General features: G+C 30.8%; 2 long non-coding RNA genes across 2 annotated transcripts in view; one reads left to right on the plus strand and one right to left on the minus strand.

Moving 5' to 3' along the window:
- Positions 1-17,462, minus strand: part of LOC136968084 (uncharacterized) — a 385,441-nt gene that overhangs the window by 45,397 nt on the left and 322,582 nt on the right. The window lies entirely within an intron of this gene.
- Positions 1,996-2,341, plus strand: LOC136968083 (uncharacterized). The gene is made up of 3 exons (XR_010879593.1): positions 1,996-2,064; positions 2,140-2,229; positions 2,294-2,341. It is a non-coding gene; the product is annotated as an uncharacterized lncRNA (long non-coding RNA).

The raw sequence follows: 17,462 nt of genomic DNA on the forward strand, positions 1-17,462 counted from the left end.
CTATATAAGACATAGTAAGAAAATATTATTAGATATATTTATATATACACATTTAGTCTTTCTGTTCTGTCAACTAAGAAATTATTTTCATACCCATACATCGGTTACGAATTGGGTTAAACCACTGAACACTGGTACTTTGTCGAAGGTCCTCACCACGGACTGGCCACATACAGTTTTCCGTTTTTTTCACTTGTCTAACATATAAACAGCGCACGTTTCCCCTTGAAAATCCTCTCCGAAGGCATATTCTTTAGCAGATCGCCCTTACATTGCTTTCCCATGCTCTATCATTCCAATTTCTCTATACGCATCAAGTGAGTTCGAACATATATATAACAGAAGTGTCCGGATGGTGGGCAAAAGAACCCAATGTATCCCAGACGTACCACACATTAAAACTTTTTTAAGAATTACTTGCCCGGATTCCAATTCTGGGGCCCTAAATTAAAAGTCTAGAGACTACACTGCCTGGCTGTTAACAAAAAATATTTAAAAAACAGAATTAAAAGGTTTATTAATTAGAACTGATTACATAATATATCAATTACGAAATGAAAGTTTAATCATAATTTACCATCAGTTGTTGAGGTTAAACATAAATAGATTTTGTTTAGTATCTTACAATTTTTAATGCTTGGATTCCGTGTGGAAACACGATAAACTATACATTTATTACATCAACCTTGGATTCTGTAAACAGTAATTACGACGAAGAGCTTATCGAAATTCAGATTTGAAATCCAAAACCGTTCAATAGATCGTAAAACGAGTATAGTGCATTTCCAACTGTGCATAGTTCCTGTAGTCTTTCATTTCACAGACACACGTAACATCTCGACGTCAGATTTGAATAATCCAAGGAACGTATAACTCATATTTCTAATTACATTTCCATAAAATTTCGTAAGTGTAACGAAATAATGGAAAACTTTTTGGCAAGAATTGAAGCCGAAGATGAATATAGAAGAAATAGAAAAACTACGAACACAGAAAGAGACATCTGTTTGAACTGCGTTTTATCTTCGTTTACGTCCGTAGCAAGAGTTTACGGATATATTTTTTTCGTTCCTTGTTCCTGCCACAACCGAAATGATGTTCATGTTCACCCAATTGTAACAAAATTCCATTCATTCTTTATCGAGTATTTCTACTGGATACATTTCTGTTTGATGTCTTCTATGACAATACCGGTTTTGTCACAGATGATTCCTTGTGAATCGTGGTACTCACTATTCGAGAACGACGTCATCTTTGTGAAAATTGCTATTGTTATTTTGGTTTTAACTTTCGCACTTATTTTCAGTATTATAAAGAGAATAAAATTAACGCCAAATATTAAATTGACGAAACCAGAATATTTCTGTCGGAAAAAAGTTTACGGGGTGACTACCTACACGACAATTATCATTTCTGTTATTGTTGTAGGTTTAACTGTATTAGCCCAAGCGATAAACATTTTTTATTTATATGCTGCTGTAGAGAGAGGAAAGTCGTACGAGTACGAAGCATTTTTCTGCACCATAGAAGTTGGCATTTTTACTAATTTAGTCTCGGGTGGATCACTCTATCTAATTTTTTTTATTTTCTTATTTATTACCATATTAATGAAGATTTTCCAGACGTCATCGGAAGATCTGCAACTACTAAAAATGAATCATTTCAATTTGGAAACAGAATTAGAAAAAATTATGACGCAACACAATGAACTTTGGAACTGTGTGAAACAATTGAATGGCTCGTTTAATTACGTATTGACAATTTTGTATGGTGCTCTATTAACGGAAACCAGTCTGCTTTATTATATATTGATTTATTCGAAAACGGAATTTGCTTTGAAAATTATAATTTTCATAATTTGTGCTGTGTTGTCGTTTATTTGTGTTTTAGTAGGATTTTCAGCTTCCGCTTTTACATCTGTAATTTTTGTATTGTATTAAATACGCTATTCCGTGTTTCACTCGACTAGTAACACGTTTTTCTTCTTTCTTTCAGATGCAAACGTCGTTTCAGGACATTCGAAGATTCGCTCAATGCGATTTGAAATTGGAACAGAAATTAAAAGTAAAGCTGCTGTTATAAAATAGAATTAGCGATACTTTATAATTTGCATAAAATAATTTTATGAATTTCGTACAGATTGTGAATTTTATGAAGAGATTTGGAAAGGCATCTTTATGTTTATCTATTAACGGTTTCTTCGATGTTACCAAGAAGTTTCCTGTCAAGGTATGCCAATCAATTAACTTTTTCCATATATTAATGTATTATATATATACGTTTGAATTTGCAGATGTCTAGCGCTCTGCATTCTGTGTATTCGAATCTTTTGAATTTCAGAACTGTTTCCAAGAAGAAAAACTGCCCTTATTGAGATTTGAACTGAAGGATCTATCGTTTTGAATATTTTCTTTGATAAAAACTGAATTAGTTCATACGATTTAAAATCATGTCTAATTTATGCAAATCATCGTCACTTGTCGTATATTTTGTTTATAGTGATAATTTACGTACTTTTACAAATGTTTTATTTATATTGTACAGTACGCATTGCTTAAATATATTTAAATGTAGTATCGATTTTAATATTTTAAATAATATTTTAATATTGCATGTTGAGTTTGTAAAGTAATTATATACGAATCTTTTTAAAAACGAAAAGCAAAAATAAATTAGAAATGTAAAAAATTCATATGCATGTAAATCCATAAGTAAGCTACGAAAATAACCATAAACTAATTCAATTGAATAATCTATTGCATTTTTCTCTTAATTTTATTTTATTTCCAGTGTATATCACTTAGACATATATATAATATATGATATGATATATATCAAACCGCTGAACAGTGTTAGATTACAAAATCTTTAATGATTATTTTTACAATAATATATGGCTCTCTATGACAATATTATACTGAGCATTTAAAATGCATTTCGGATTCAATACGTCCCCCTTCATTTAGTGTTCTTAAAATTATACAAATCACGACCATAAATTTATAGAAAATATAAAAATAAATTGTAACATTATATAAATAATGAAAATGTGCATTAAAGAGCAGTTTTAAAAATGTCTTGTACACAATTGTCATAGTTGAGGTCTAACAATTGTAATATTTTCAAGGACGTCACTTTCTCTGCTTTTCTCTTCTTAGCCACCGAGAACAAAAAGCACTTTATTTGAACTTGCTGTTCAATTGACAGATACACACTACTAAGTGCGTTTTACTTCAAATAAAGTATCTGAATGTCCCACTATCAGAAACACCGAGTGAAACAACGGAATGATGCATCAATACCAAAGCATTTGCTTTCACTGAAAAAATATAATTTCTCATTCTTAACGGACAAATCTAGTAGTATATGAAGTATATGACAGTCACTTCGACGCAAAGAGTGCGCATTAAGGGAGAAGAATGTCGAAAAATTGGTAAATCGGTGAATAAACGTTTATTGTAAAATCAAAAACTATAATAAAATAATACAAATTGATATTACCTTTTTATTTTAGTAATACAAAGCACAATTTTAGATTTTGATTTATATCAAGATAAATACAGTATAGAAACTTTTTCTTTTATATTATGTGTAATTTATTCTTATTTTTAGTTTAGAAAGGAACGGGGTAATTATATCTAATTTTCAGTCAATCAAAATAAGCATAAAATAAATTAAGAAACTATTAAAACAATGTCAACAAAGGATTTCAATTCTTATTCAACAATTTCCTTTGTTGTTGTTTATAACATTCAACAGAGCTTCATGTAGTAATCGTCGTTTCACATAGACTATTCTGCAGAAAATGGCTGGGCGAATGAATAATAAAAGAAAGAAAGTGTCAGCAGAACCTGAAAATCAAAAAAGAGCAAAAACAGAGGAAGAGAATATAGAAGAACAAATCGAAGAACGAGAAATTGCTGTAGAATGTGCAACAATCGAAGAAATGGCAACTGTAGAAGAAATGGAAAATAAATTAGCTTTAGTATTTCTTCGAAACGACGAGGATTCTGTCAATGAAGCGAAAACTGCTTCAAAGGAGGAGAAAATCAGTGCAGAAGAATATAGCAACAGGCCCATTATGAACTATTTTGTAGGAAAGTCAAAGAGGGTCGGACATCTTAGATCAAACGGTGATACAAACCCCGAATACACTGGAATTAACAACTTCTTAGCCGAAGCTCATTTAAAGACATTGCAGCGTTTATCTAAACGAGGCAAAAGAAAACGTCAGAACTAAGGATGTATTTTTGGAATACTTAAAATTTCATGAAAGATCTCAAGAGAATAATTTCGTTTAGAAACTTTAAAGGATAATTTACAAAATTTGTTTAAATAAAGCAATTATTTTCCTGTTTTCTGGTTTCACTTTTGTTTCTTAATATTTAATTTAATTTGATTGAATTATTGATTTAATTTATTGCTTAACAAATGAAGTTAAGGGAATTGCTTATTTCTGAGCAAACAGTCTTTCGAAAAGTTCTTTTGATTTTCCACTGGATCGCAGGATCCAATTTTGATGATAATAGTAAAAGGGAAGCTGGTACGAGAGGTAGTATTTGGATAAGATCCACAATAAGGTATATAAACTAAGAAATTCTAGGACATCAAGACAATGACCACGAATTATAGTTTATTGTAAGTTTGTCCGAAGTGCAAAACTGAGTTTAAAAATCCAGCAACGAGTTACTTAACTTTTTCGACAACATTCGGTGGAGCCATCTTTTATCATATTTTATTTAAAAACACTTTATATTTTCAACTATTACTAAATGGCAAAAAGCTTAATTTTCAGGGTAGGAATTGGTTTTGTAAAAAATTCTAAATGCTTATTACGAGTAAAATTCTCATTAAATCCGTCCCTCCTGAGATACACACAAACACTTCCGCACTTACACGATTTTTAATCACCAAAATTTAATAGCACCAATTTTCTTAATAAACAAATTTCCTTCAAAATTTCAGAAATTTTTCGACACAAGGACAGGAGTTATTAAGCTTCAACAAAAAAAAGTGAACAAAATCGTACCTTTACACACAGTAACATCCATAAGTACGGAAAAACCTCTGATTTGTTTTTTTTTTTTTTTTTTTTTTTGCATTTCTCGATGTTTCCTGGTTTCCTAAGTCCAGAAATGTAAAAATCTTCGAAGGATCACCTTGCTTTTCCTCTCTTATATATAACAGCTGGGAAAGTTATAAAATCAAGAAAGTTGAATCGCTTTTGCCAAAATCAACTTTTATTATTATTATTAACTAGCAGATGAGGCCCGGAAAAAGTAACAACAACAAAGGCTGAGATTATTTTAGATTATTTCGTACTTCTAATCCTTCTATTATATTATATAACAGTATTTCATTTATATTTACAAAGGTTTCACCGAGCGGTCACACTAACACATTTAAAATTTTTAAATATCCTGTACAGTAGACGAATAAAGAACCCTTACATATGATAATCTTTGTAGTTATATAAATCAAACACCAGAATATGGCAAACATTACAACGAAAACCATATAAAGAGTTTGGTCATTTCAGCCTACCATTGTCGCGTTTATCTCGATACCCGGACGGTACGAAATGGCACAATCTCATTGGTCAAGTACACATTAATTGAAAATATATATTAAAAAATTTAAGATATATTATTTCCTGATGTTAACTCTAAGAAACTGTACTATTCGCAGTCGAATATCAAACGGTAATCTGCCAACCAATCAGATTTCGCGAAGAACGGAACATATATTTCAACTCGGCACCCTCGGAAACCACTTAAAACATATTTTATGTTCTCCAGTAACCTTGTCTTTTACAATTATTCTATTCGAATGCCACCATACCGCTTGGCCAATAGAATTGAGACTGTTGCAGGAGGAGGTCGAAGGAATTCGACCAAAAGTAGTCGTTGACTTCATCCCGGGAGACAGAATGGTCAACGACAATTAACTAAAACTGGTCTACTATTAATAGTTTAAAAATGATCCCTGTTGGATAGGTCGTGATGGCTGCGCCTGAGATGAAAGTTGTTAACCTTAACGTTCGAAAGACTTCATATAATTTGTTTAAATCAAAAAATTGTAGACCTATAAATTCCGAATGATGTTCCTTGTCTATCTGTGTGCTTGTTTGTCCTTCCTTAATCTCGAGAAAGGTGTTAGATAGACGGAAGTCGAGACCAGATATGCTTAGGAGCAGGAGGCCCAAATTAAATAAGTATATAAGAACTTCCGATTTCACCAGAACCGGAAGTCACGTTACATCAATTCAAAATTTTTCGCCGAACGGTGTTAGATAGATAACAGGCACGACTCTACTGCTAACAGGAAAACTATAAAATACAGGAGTAAGACACAACTAAAGAAATTGAGAACAGTGTGACGTAAAGTTGCAGACCTGCATTGTGACGACGTCACAATACATAATCGCACCTTAGATTTTAGTTTGGTTAAGGCAACGCACCACGTGAGCGATATCCCGAGGGAGATGCATCCCGGGAAGCTGGACTCTATTCACATATTACTAACGTGAAGGAAACTCGGAAAACTCCAACCCGTTGGTCATGCCCGAACCCCTGTCTAACTACAGAGTTCGATGGTTTTATCCACTCGACTACTGAAGGGTGCTTATTAGAATTCAGAAAGTACCATTTAGAAATGGAAAAAACTTAAATTGTTATAAGTGGAAAATTAAATTCATATAGACTTTTCACAGAATAATTATCGCTTTTGATTCCACGCATTCGACAACAGTACTAGGAAACGACCTCAAATAAGACGAATTCGAATTACGGAAGTTTTCTTTATTATTAACTGTATTTTAGAATATTTTCTTGCGATTTACACGTAGCATAAGAAATTTAAGGAAACATAATTGCTGATTTACATTCGATTCGAATATTCCATATGCTCATGATCTATAAACATAAGGGGAAGACACGATACCGTGATGCATCGTGGCAGTCGCCATTTTGAATCCCTTTTAGGCTGTGTGTACGGTGTTGCTAGAGCAAAACTGATTGTTTTTTGGATCTCAACTAGTTGGATTTCTTGATATATATATATTTAATTGGTTCGTTATTCCTCACCGAATTGTGAAAATTCGAAACCCAAAAGTATAATATTTTTCCATCTCATAGATTCAGGAGAATGATGATTTAAGAGTTAATATAAGTAATGGTTTATTAATGATTACACACAGAGGAACGAGATAGCAGTGTCAATACCTCGTATATTGTGTATTTTTGGATAGTTTTTTTTTTAAACCAAACTGTTTTCCTATCAAAACCTTATAAGGGTTTTAAATTCTGGTTTACAGGTTTCTAAAAAATAATTGTGTGGGCATGACTAAGGAAAGCGATTAGTGTATAAATATTATAATTTCTATATCCTCTTTTCTATAGATTCGAACGATAATTATCGTTCTCCATTTTTCTAGTGTTTCACCTGTAACTGTCATACTATTGAGAAGTTTGGTCAAAAATCTTATGATTGTTTCTTTTTCACATTTCCATAGTTCTACTGGAATGTTAGCAATACCAGGAAGTTTTCAGGTTGTATTTGCTTTGTTGTCCTACTCTCCCACAAGAAATATTACGAAAGTTTGGTTCTGCATAGTTACAATAGTTTGTATTACTTGAAATCTTGCTAGTTTACATTTCTAATGGAGGACGTCATTTATCTATATATATAATCGAGACGAGTTGATAATTAATGACTTGAAATCGTGTCGCGCTTGATTCTTGTTGACTACGAACACAATATAGTGCTTACGATGATCACTTGGCTTTTCTTCTCCCTGTTATTTAGTTTATCAACTAATAATTCTAAAACTAAATAATTCTTCTCCCTGTTATTTAGTTTAACTAAATATCAGGGAGAAGAAAAGCCAAGTGATCGTCGTAAGCACTATATTATGTTCGTAGTCAACGAGTTGATAATAATAATAATAATAATCAGCGCAGACCCCAAACGGTTAGGAGTTGAAAGTTGAAATTTGGTACACAGTTAGGGTACGTCACGAGAACGCACACTAAGAAGGAATTTTTTGAAATTCCTCCCCACGGAGAAGAGGGTCAGGATTAAGTCTTAACACTTTAATCAACGATGGAAGTTTTACATAACAATGGAAGTGTTAAAAGAAAGCGACGTGCAAGGCGCATATGCAATTTTTTTCGTTTTTGCAGGAAATAGAACATATTTATAGACCTTTTTAAAAATTCTGTAATTAGTCTGGAAACAGGGAGGACCCACTTCTAGCATTCTGTGAAAACGGATAAGATAGACTATAACGTAATAATCTTAATATTCGCTAAAACGGTTAGGAGTTGAAAGTTGAAATTTGGCACACAGTTAGGGTACCAGATTTAAGTACCAAAGTGTTAAGTAACAATGGAGAACGAGAGAAAGCGACGTGCAAGATTTACGGGAGCTTGAAAAAAAAAAGAAAAAAGAAAGAGTAATATGTTAGAATATATTTGATTTTTAAATTTAATTTCGGTTTTTCTCGACTTTTCTTCTTTAGAACATTCGATGAAAATCGAACGATATAATCAGAACACGTCGTGAAAATCGAACAATATTACAATATTCGATTTTCAAATTCGACCTTTCTTTAGAAAAACTTAGTTCGTTGATGTAATTACTCTTTTTTTTGTGACTATAACGTAATAATCTTAATCTTCGCTATCGTTACTTTTGCCCGAGCAACGCCGGGCCTACCTGCTAGTAATACTATTACAGTAGAGCATCGATTATCCGACTCAATTGGGGACTGGGGTTGGTCGGATAACTGAAAAGTCGGATAACCGAAAAGTATGAAAAAATACGGTTATTAGTATAGTGTATTAGGCTTGGTTTAAATACTAGCCTCCTTTTCATGGTCGAGCCAGTGTTGCCAGCTAAAACATGCAAAAATTTAACAAAAATAATATTAAAGTAGCTAAGACATAACCAAATATTGTAGCGCCACATCACTAGCGGACATTTGAATTTGTCGACTAGAACGCGGTCGGTTAACCGATAAGTCGGTTAATCGGGAATCGGATAATCGATGCTCTACTGTATTGTTAATTGTCTACTTGGACTTTACTTATTAATAGGACTTTATACTGGTGTTTAAAGATTGGCACAGTAATGATACAGTGGTGATAAGTTTTATAGTCAAACTGAAGGGATACCAATGGGAACATGCATAGGCCCAAGACTTGTCGAAATCTTTATGATAGACATAGATAAAAAAATTAAAAATATAAAAAAATAATATTTTATAATAGACTAGGAGCCCGGGACGCCCCCTAGTGGGCGTTCATTACAAATTTCATGATAATTAAAAATCATTATTTAGTGTTATTAAACATTCTATAAATACTTTAAAATAGTTTAATTTGTTTATTTACCTTCGCTGGTAACATTCGCTAGGGCGCCCCTAGTGGGTGTTAATTTAAATAATAATTTATATTGTTAATTTAAATGTTTGAAATATGACACACGATAGGGGCGCCTCTAGTGCCCGTTTTTGGCATACCGTTACGCGGACGGACGGACGGACGGACGGACAGGCACGCGTTCAATGGGTTATATATATAGATATTGACCAAATAATAATGTATTGGTCAAATGAATAATAATAATTTATATTGTTAATTTAAATAATAATTAAAATTGTTAATTTAATTTGAATGTTTGAAATATGACACACGATAGGGGCGCCTCTAGTGTCGGTTATCAAACGGTTACGGGACGGACGGACACCTGTTGAATGTGTTATATATATAGATATGTAGATGATTGTATTATTTTATTTGATAGTAGAAAGACTAGTGAAGATAAAATTTTAAAACAGGCAAACTCAATAGAAACAAACATACAATTTGAAGCCGAAACAGAATGTAATAATAGTTTAAATTATTTAGATATAATCATCAATAGAACTGACAATAAATTAGAATTCAGAAAATTTATAAAACCTATGCAAATACTAAAAGTACTAAATTACAAAACCAACGTTCCACAAGCTATGAAATTTAACATAGAAAAAATGAAAAACAGAACTAGTAAATTAGAAAATCAAGAGATAGAAATAGAACAAGTCATAAAAATGTTCTTACTGAATAGTTACCCCAAAAAAATATTAGAAAAATGGTTAAACTGGACTAATAATAATGGTAATAAAAATAGAAATTTTGAAAAAGATAAAAAATGTGTAAATTTGATGTATGTACCTAAACTGTTTGAAAGAGTTAAAAATATACTAAATGGAAAAGTGAATTTAATACCCGAAAAAAATAATTTACTTAAAAGATATTTATATCATAGATCACATAAAAAAATTAGATTTAATGGAAGAAAAAGAAATTGTGTATTCATTCAATTGCAGTTGTGATCCGGCCAAAACTTATATAAATATAGGAGAAACAAAAAGAAAATTAAGCACAAGAATAAAAGAGCACATACGTGCAATAAGGGTAATTATGCAAATTCTGCAGTCGCAGAACACTGCAATAGTTATGGGTGCCAAATCGACAAAAATTAAGAAAAAATAATCAAATAATTACAAACGTCAATTATACGAACATTTAAACATAAAGAAAGAAAGAAATAGAATAAACAATAATTTTGGTCGTATAATCCACCAATCCTGGAGCACCATACTTGATGACGTTTATAAAAAAGCATAATTAATAGTCTCCTTATCATAACGCTATTGAATGGTGGCAAACAAAACCTTGATGCGAGTTTTGAAATTTTTTACATGTTGTTAGATTTTAATAATTTACAGTCATTATATACTTTATTTATTTAATTTTAATTATACAGCGAAATGTTTAATTGTAAAACGAGAAATATCCAGTTGTACTCGGGATTGGAATATGTATTTACAGTAAGTTTTAAAATTGTATTTTATTGCTAAGAAATTTTAAGTTATACAGTAACTTATTTGTTATTGTTACTTTTTAGTGTTTGGTAGTAATACTGCTGATGAGGGGCATGCTAGCCCGAAACACGTATAATATGTGTACAGAAATTATTACTACAGGCGATATAATAAAGAAATTTTGTACTTTCATGAACTAACTCTCATTACTGTGCCAATCTTTAAACACCAGTATAAAGTTCTATTAATAAGTAAAGTCCAAATAGACAATTAACAATAATAAGAGAATTTAAGGACAGTAAGGCTTTTACAATTATTAATAATACTGTTTGATAAGCATTGAAACTCAAGATTTAACTATATACGTGTATTTATAGATTCTTAAACTTAACCTGATTTACCGTTGTTTTTTATAATTATTATTAGTAAAATTTAGAACTTAAATTTAAATGTACCAAGAACAGGGTAAAGTATTGATTTCCTTCTATTCTATGTTACTCAAAATTAAATTTATTTCCTCCATTTCCGCTAAATGCATGAAGGATGATGTAAGCCAAAACATAATTCGATTTAAATTTAATCGTATTGCAGTTTAATATTTAACGATTTTTCAAAATCATATACGTTACGCGTTACACAAGAATTATTATATCATATTCTTAATGAATTAAATATATATTAAAATTTAAATAATTATATGTTAATTGATACATATATTAATATCATGTATACTAATATACATAATATTAATATGTCTTCTCTATTAGTATACTAATAGAGAAGACAGGGTGAAAAAAAGCAGAAAAAGTAAAGAAATATCAATCAGTTCTAGAAACAAAAGAACACATTAAATTATTTCTTTTTGATATACGTAAACTATTGTAATAGAGATATAAAATATATGAAACTTAGTGTAATTTCGCGTAAATATTTCCTAATTACAAAAATTCTTTCAACAGATATACCTTTATTGTGTGAAAGGATACACTGATGGTTGGCACAATGAATAACTGGTGTGCAAATGTCGATAAAAGACAAAAACCAGCCGTATAATAAATAAAGTAATATTTATTTTTAACTATATGTTTACTTTCTGTATAAGACATAGTAAGAAAATATTATTAAATGTGTATATATAAATATATCTAATCTTTCTGTTCTGTCAACTAAGAAATTCTTTTTTCATACCCATACATCGATGACGAATCTGGTTAAACCACTCAACACTGGTACTTTGTCAAAGGTCCTCCCCACGGACTGGCCACATACAGTTTTCCGTTTTTTTCACTTGTCTAACATATAAACAGCGCACGTTTCCCCTTGAAAATCCTCTCCGAAGGCATATTCTTTAGCAGATCGCCCTTAAATTGCTTTCCCATGCTCTATCATTCCAATTTCTCTATACCCATCAAGTAAGTTCGAACATATATACTACGACAGAAGTGATCGGATGGTGGGCAAAAGAATCCAATGTACCCGAGACAAACCATACATTAAAACTTTTTTAAGAATTACTTGCCCGGATTCCAATTCTGGGGCCCTAAATTAAAAGTCTGAAGACTACACTGCCTGGGCTGTTAACAAAAGATATTTGAAGAACAGAATTAAAAAGTTGATTAATTAGAACTGATTACATAATATATCAATTACGAAATGAAAGTTTAATCATAATTTACCATCAGTTGTTGAGGTTAAACATAAATAGATTTTGTTTAGTATCTTACAATTTTTAATGCTTGGATTCCGTGTGGAAACACGATAAACTATACATTTATTACATCAACCTTGGATTCTGTAAACAGTAATTACGACGAAGAGCTTATCGAAATTCAGATTTGAAATCCAAAACCGTTCAATAGATCGTAAAACGAGTATAGTGCATTTTCAACTGTGCGTAGTTCTTGTAGTCTTTCATTTCACAGACACACGTAACATTTCGACGTCAGATTTGAATAATCGAAGGAACGTATAACTCATATTTATAATGACACTTACGAAATTTTATGGAAATATAACGAAATAATGGAAAACTTTTTGGCAACAATTAAAGCCGAAGACGAGTATAGAAGAAATAGAAAAAATATGAACATAAAAAAAGAGAGATATGTTTGAACTGCGTTTTATCGTCTTTTACGTCCGTAGCAAGAGTTTACGGATATATTTTTTTTCATTCCTTGTTCCTGCCACAACCGAAATGATGTTCATGTTCATTCAATTGTAACAAAATTTCATTCATTCTTTATCGAGTATTTATACTGGATTCTTTTCTGTTTTGTGTTTTCCATGACGATACCGGGTTTGTCAGAGATAATTCCTTGTGAATCCTGGTACTTACTTATCGAGAACGACGTCATCTTTATCAAAATGAATGTTGCTATTGCGGTTTTAACTTTCGCACTTATTTTCAGTATTATAAAGAGAATAAAATTAACCCCGAAGATTAAATTGACGAAACTAGAATATTTCTGTCGGAAAAAAGTCTACAGGGTGGTTACCTACACGACAATTGTCGCTTCTGTTATTGTCGTAGGTTTAACTGTTTGTGGCCAAGCTTTGAACATTTTTTATTTTTATGCTGTTGTAGAAAAAGGAAAGTCGTACAGATACGAAGCATTTTTTTGCAGCGTAGAAGTTGGCATTTACACTAGTTTAATTACGGGTGAAATACTCTATCTAGCTTTTTTTTCTTTTCTTGTTTACTAATTATATTACTGATGATTTTCCAGAAGTTATCGGAAGATTTGCAACTACTAAAAATGAATCATTTGAATTTGGAAACAGAATTAGAAAAAATTATGACGCAACACAACGAACTTTGGAACTGTGTAAAACAATTGAATGGCCCGTTTAATTACGTATTGACAATTTTGTACGGTAGTCTAATAATGCAAACCAGTCTGCTTTACTATATTTTAATTTTTTCGGAAATGGAATTTGCATTGAAAGTTTTCATTTGCATAATTTGTGTTGCAATGGCGTTTTGTTGTATTTCAGTAGGATTTTCCCTATCCGCTTTCACATCTACTGTAATTATTGTATTGTATTCAATAAGCTATTCCGCGATTTATTCACTTGTAACACGTTTTTCTTCTTTCAGATGCAAACATCGTTTCAGGACATTCGAAGATTCGCTCAATGCGATTTGAAATTGGAACAGAAATTAAAAGTAAAGCTTCTGTTATAAAATAGAATTAACGTTACTTTTTAATTTAAATAAAATAATTTTATGAATTTTGTACAGATTGTAAATTTTATGAAGAGATTTGGAAAGGCATCTTTTATGTTTAACTATTAACGGTTTCTTCGATATTACCAAGAAGTTTCCTGTCAAGGTATGCCAGTTAATTAACTTTTTCAATATACAGTATTAATATATTATATATATAAATTTGAATTTGCAGATGTCGAGCGCTCTGTATTCTGTGTTTTCGAGTCTGTTAAAATTCAGGACGGTTTTCAATGAGAAAAACTGCCGTTACTGAGATTTGAACTGAAGGATTTATCGTTTTGAATATCATTTTCTCTGATAAAAAACTGAATTAGTTCATACGATTTAAGATTCTGCCTAATTTAGGCAAATCATCGTCACTTGTCGTATATTTTGTTTATAGTGATAATTTACGTACTTTTACAAATGTTTTATTTATATTGTACAGTACGCATTGCTTAAATATATTTAAATGTAGTATCGATTTTAATATTTTAAATAATATTTTAATATTGCATGTTGAGTTTGTAAAGTAATTATATACGAATCTTTTTAAAAACGAAAAGCAAAAATAAATTAGAAATGTAAAAAATTCATATGCATGTAAATCCATAAGTAAGCTACGAAAATAACCATAAACTAATTCAATTAAATAATCCATTGCATTTTTCTCTTAATTTTATTTTATTTCCAGTGTATATCACTTAGACATATATATAATATATGATATGATATATATCAAACCGCTGAACAGTGTTAGATTACAAAATCTTTAATGATTATTTTTACAATAATATATGGCTCTCTATGACAATGTTATACTGAGCATTTAAAATGCATTTCGGATTCAATACGTCCCCCTTCAGTTAGTGTTCTTAAAATTATACAAATCACGACCATAAATTTATAGAAAATATAAAAATAAATTGTAACATTATATATATAATGAAAATGTACATTAAAGAGCAGTTTTAAAAATGTCTTATACACAATTGTCATAGTTGATGTCTAACAATTGTAATATTTTCAAGGACGTCACTTTCTCTGCTTTTCTTTTCTTAGCCACCGCGAACAAAAAGCACTTTATTTGAACTTGCTGTTCAACTGACAGATCCACGCTACTAAGTGCATTTTACTTCAAATAAAGTATCTGAATGTCCCACTATCAGAAACACCGAGTGAAACAACGGAATGACGCATCAATACCAAATGCAACTGACATAAATTGTATATTGTTTTACGAACACAAACTTGGGGCATTATTCTGGTTATCGTCTCCCGTCTCTGAGAGACGGTATCTATGTCTCAAGCCGGTCGTTAATTGGCTAATTGTTTTTTGTATTCAAATTTCTACATTTTGTACGTTACCAAAATAGAAAAACTCTTGTATTTTCTGTAACATTATTTTAACAGGGCATTTAAATTTAATGGCGCATGGATGTACTTGCATGTCTGTAACATTGTCCGGTTAGCTTGCTGGAGTAGTCTGACAAAGCAAATGTGTCGATCCGTTTTAATAACAATAAAATATCGTATTTTAGTTGAAAATTTATGACAAAATACATTATTTTCATTGATCAAAACAATTTATTATTGAAGAAAAAAGAAATAAAACATTAAAAATAAATAAAAACAGCATATTATAAAAGACTAGCTGGATATATAATACTTTTAACATAGTACTTACATGTTAGTACTTACAACTTTATTTATCAATAAAATAATGAAATTTTTCAATACAAAATAATTTTTTTATATTTTATTTTCACATAATTTAAAACACAATTTGATTTTATCTTTAGAAAAATATTAGAATTAACAAAATAGAATTATACATCATCATATTTAACAGTTTTAACAATAGTTATAACTATTAATAACTCATATATATATATACACATCATAGTTATAAGCATATTATACAACTTTGTTTTGTTAACAATATCTTTAATGCGGATTTTTAACACGTACAATACATTTCCTATAACAGTTTACTTGTTAAAACCAAAAACGATAGATAAAAGACATTTCACAAATCTTCACTGCCAGATGCGTGTTAGATGAATGAAGTTCCAGAGTATTTAGAGAAAGCATAAGCCAACAGCCTGCAATACACTACGATTCCATTATTTGTATCTTTCGCATACCAATATAGATTCCTCGCTACTGCTCATCAGAGCAGCCCAACCAATATTCACAAAATGTTCCTTATTCCTGAAATATATTATTATTTCAGGAAGAAACTTTAAAACTCTAATTTGGTAGTTAATGGAATAGAATTCTGAATAAGTTAAATTATTTTTATAGACTGGACAGCACTGTGAGACCATATACAGATTATAAATCTAAGATAACTAAAATGGAAACTCAAATATTGATCTCAATTAATAAAAAGTAACAACAAACAAGCAATTATTTATTGTGACATCATCACAATGCCAGACCTAGCCCTAATGCTCTCAATTTTAGTAGTGTCTTTTCCCTGTACATCAGACTTTTCCTGTTAACAATGAAATCATGCCAGTCATCTAACTCCATTCAGGGGAAAAGCTTTAAATTGAAATAATGTCTTATGGTACAGATTAGATGTTCGTATACAGTTAATCAGAGCCTTCTGCCCTAAGCTTTCCATATCTGGTCTCGATTATCATCTATCTAACTCTGTTCGCGAGATTAAGGACAGACGGGTGGATGTCGGTGGGAATTTGTCTACAATTTTCAAAAATTGTAGCCAAATCGGTCGAACTTGAAACTTCTCTCGGCAGAATTCTATTACTTGATTATATTATTAATGAATGGAATGTTAACATTTGATAATAGAATGTAATCACCGATTTAGTTAAATATTTAATAAATAAATCTGATTGCTCTTTAAATTTTCTTTCCCCTTTATTTATTTTTTATAGGATTAGGGAAATAGGCCAAAGAAATTAAGATGTCAACCTACCACTCTGAGTGTCGAGGGATTAAATCTGGATGGTTGAAAAATCCCAGAACATTTTGGTAGTGCTCTATCTCAAAAACATCAAGCCCCATCATACCTGGATGTCCTCATAGTAGACCTGACCAAATCCACAATAAATATATTTAAAAGGCCCCTTAGTGCTCACAGGGTGGAAAGTCAAAATATTTTATTAAATATTACTTTAAATACTTAACAAATTTAAATTTAAAGTTACATTTTAGAATTATTTTTTATACTAAATTTCAGAAAATTTTAATATGTTAAGTATTTAATTTTCTGTAAGGAAATACAGATAAGCTGCTATTGATATTGTGTGCTTTTTATCCAATCACGTAGGTTTGTAAATAATTATTACAATTATGGAGTGAACACTGACAAATTATTTAAAATATTTAATCCATTTTAAACAGAAATAC

This window comes from Centruroides vittatus, unplaced genomic scaffold (assembly GCF_030686945.1).
Source record: "Centruroides vittatus isolate TY-2023 unplaced genomic scaffold, ASM3068694v2 contig_1388, whole genome shotgun sequence".
In the NCBI taxonomy this organism is placed as follows: domain Eukaryota; kingdom Metazoa; phylum Arthropoda; class Arachnida; order Scorpiones; family Buthidae; genus Centruroides; species Centruroides vittatus.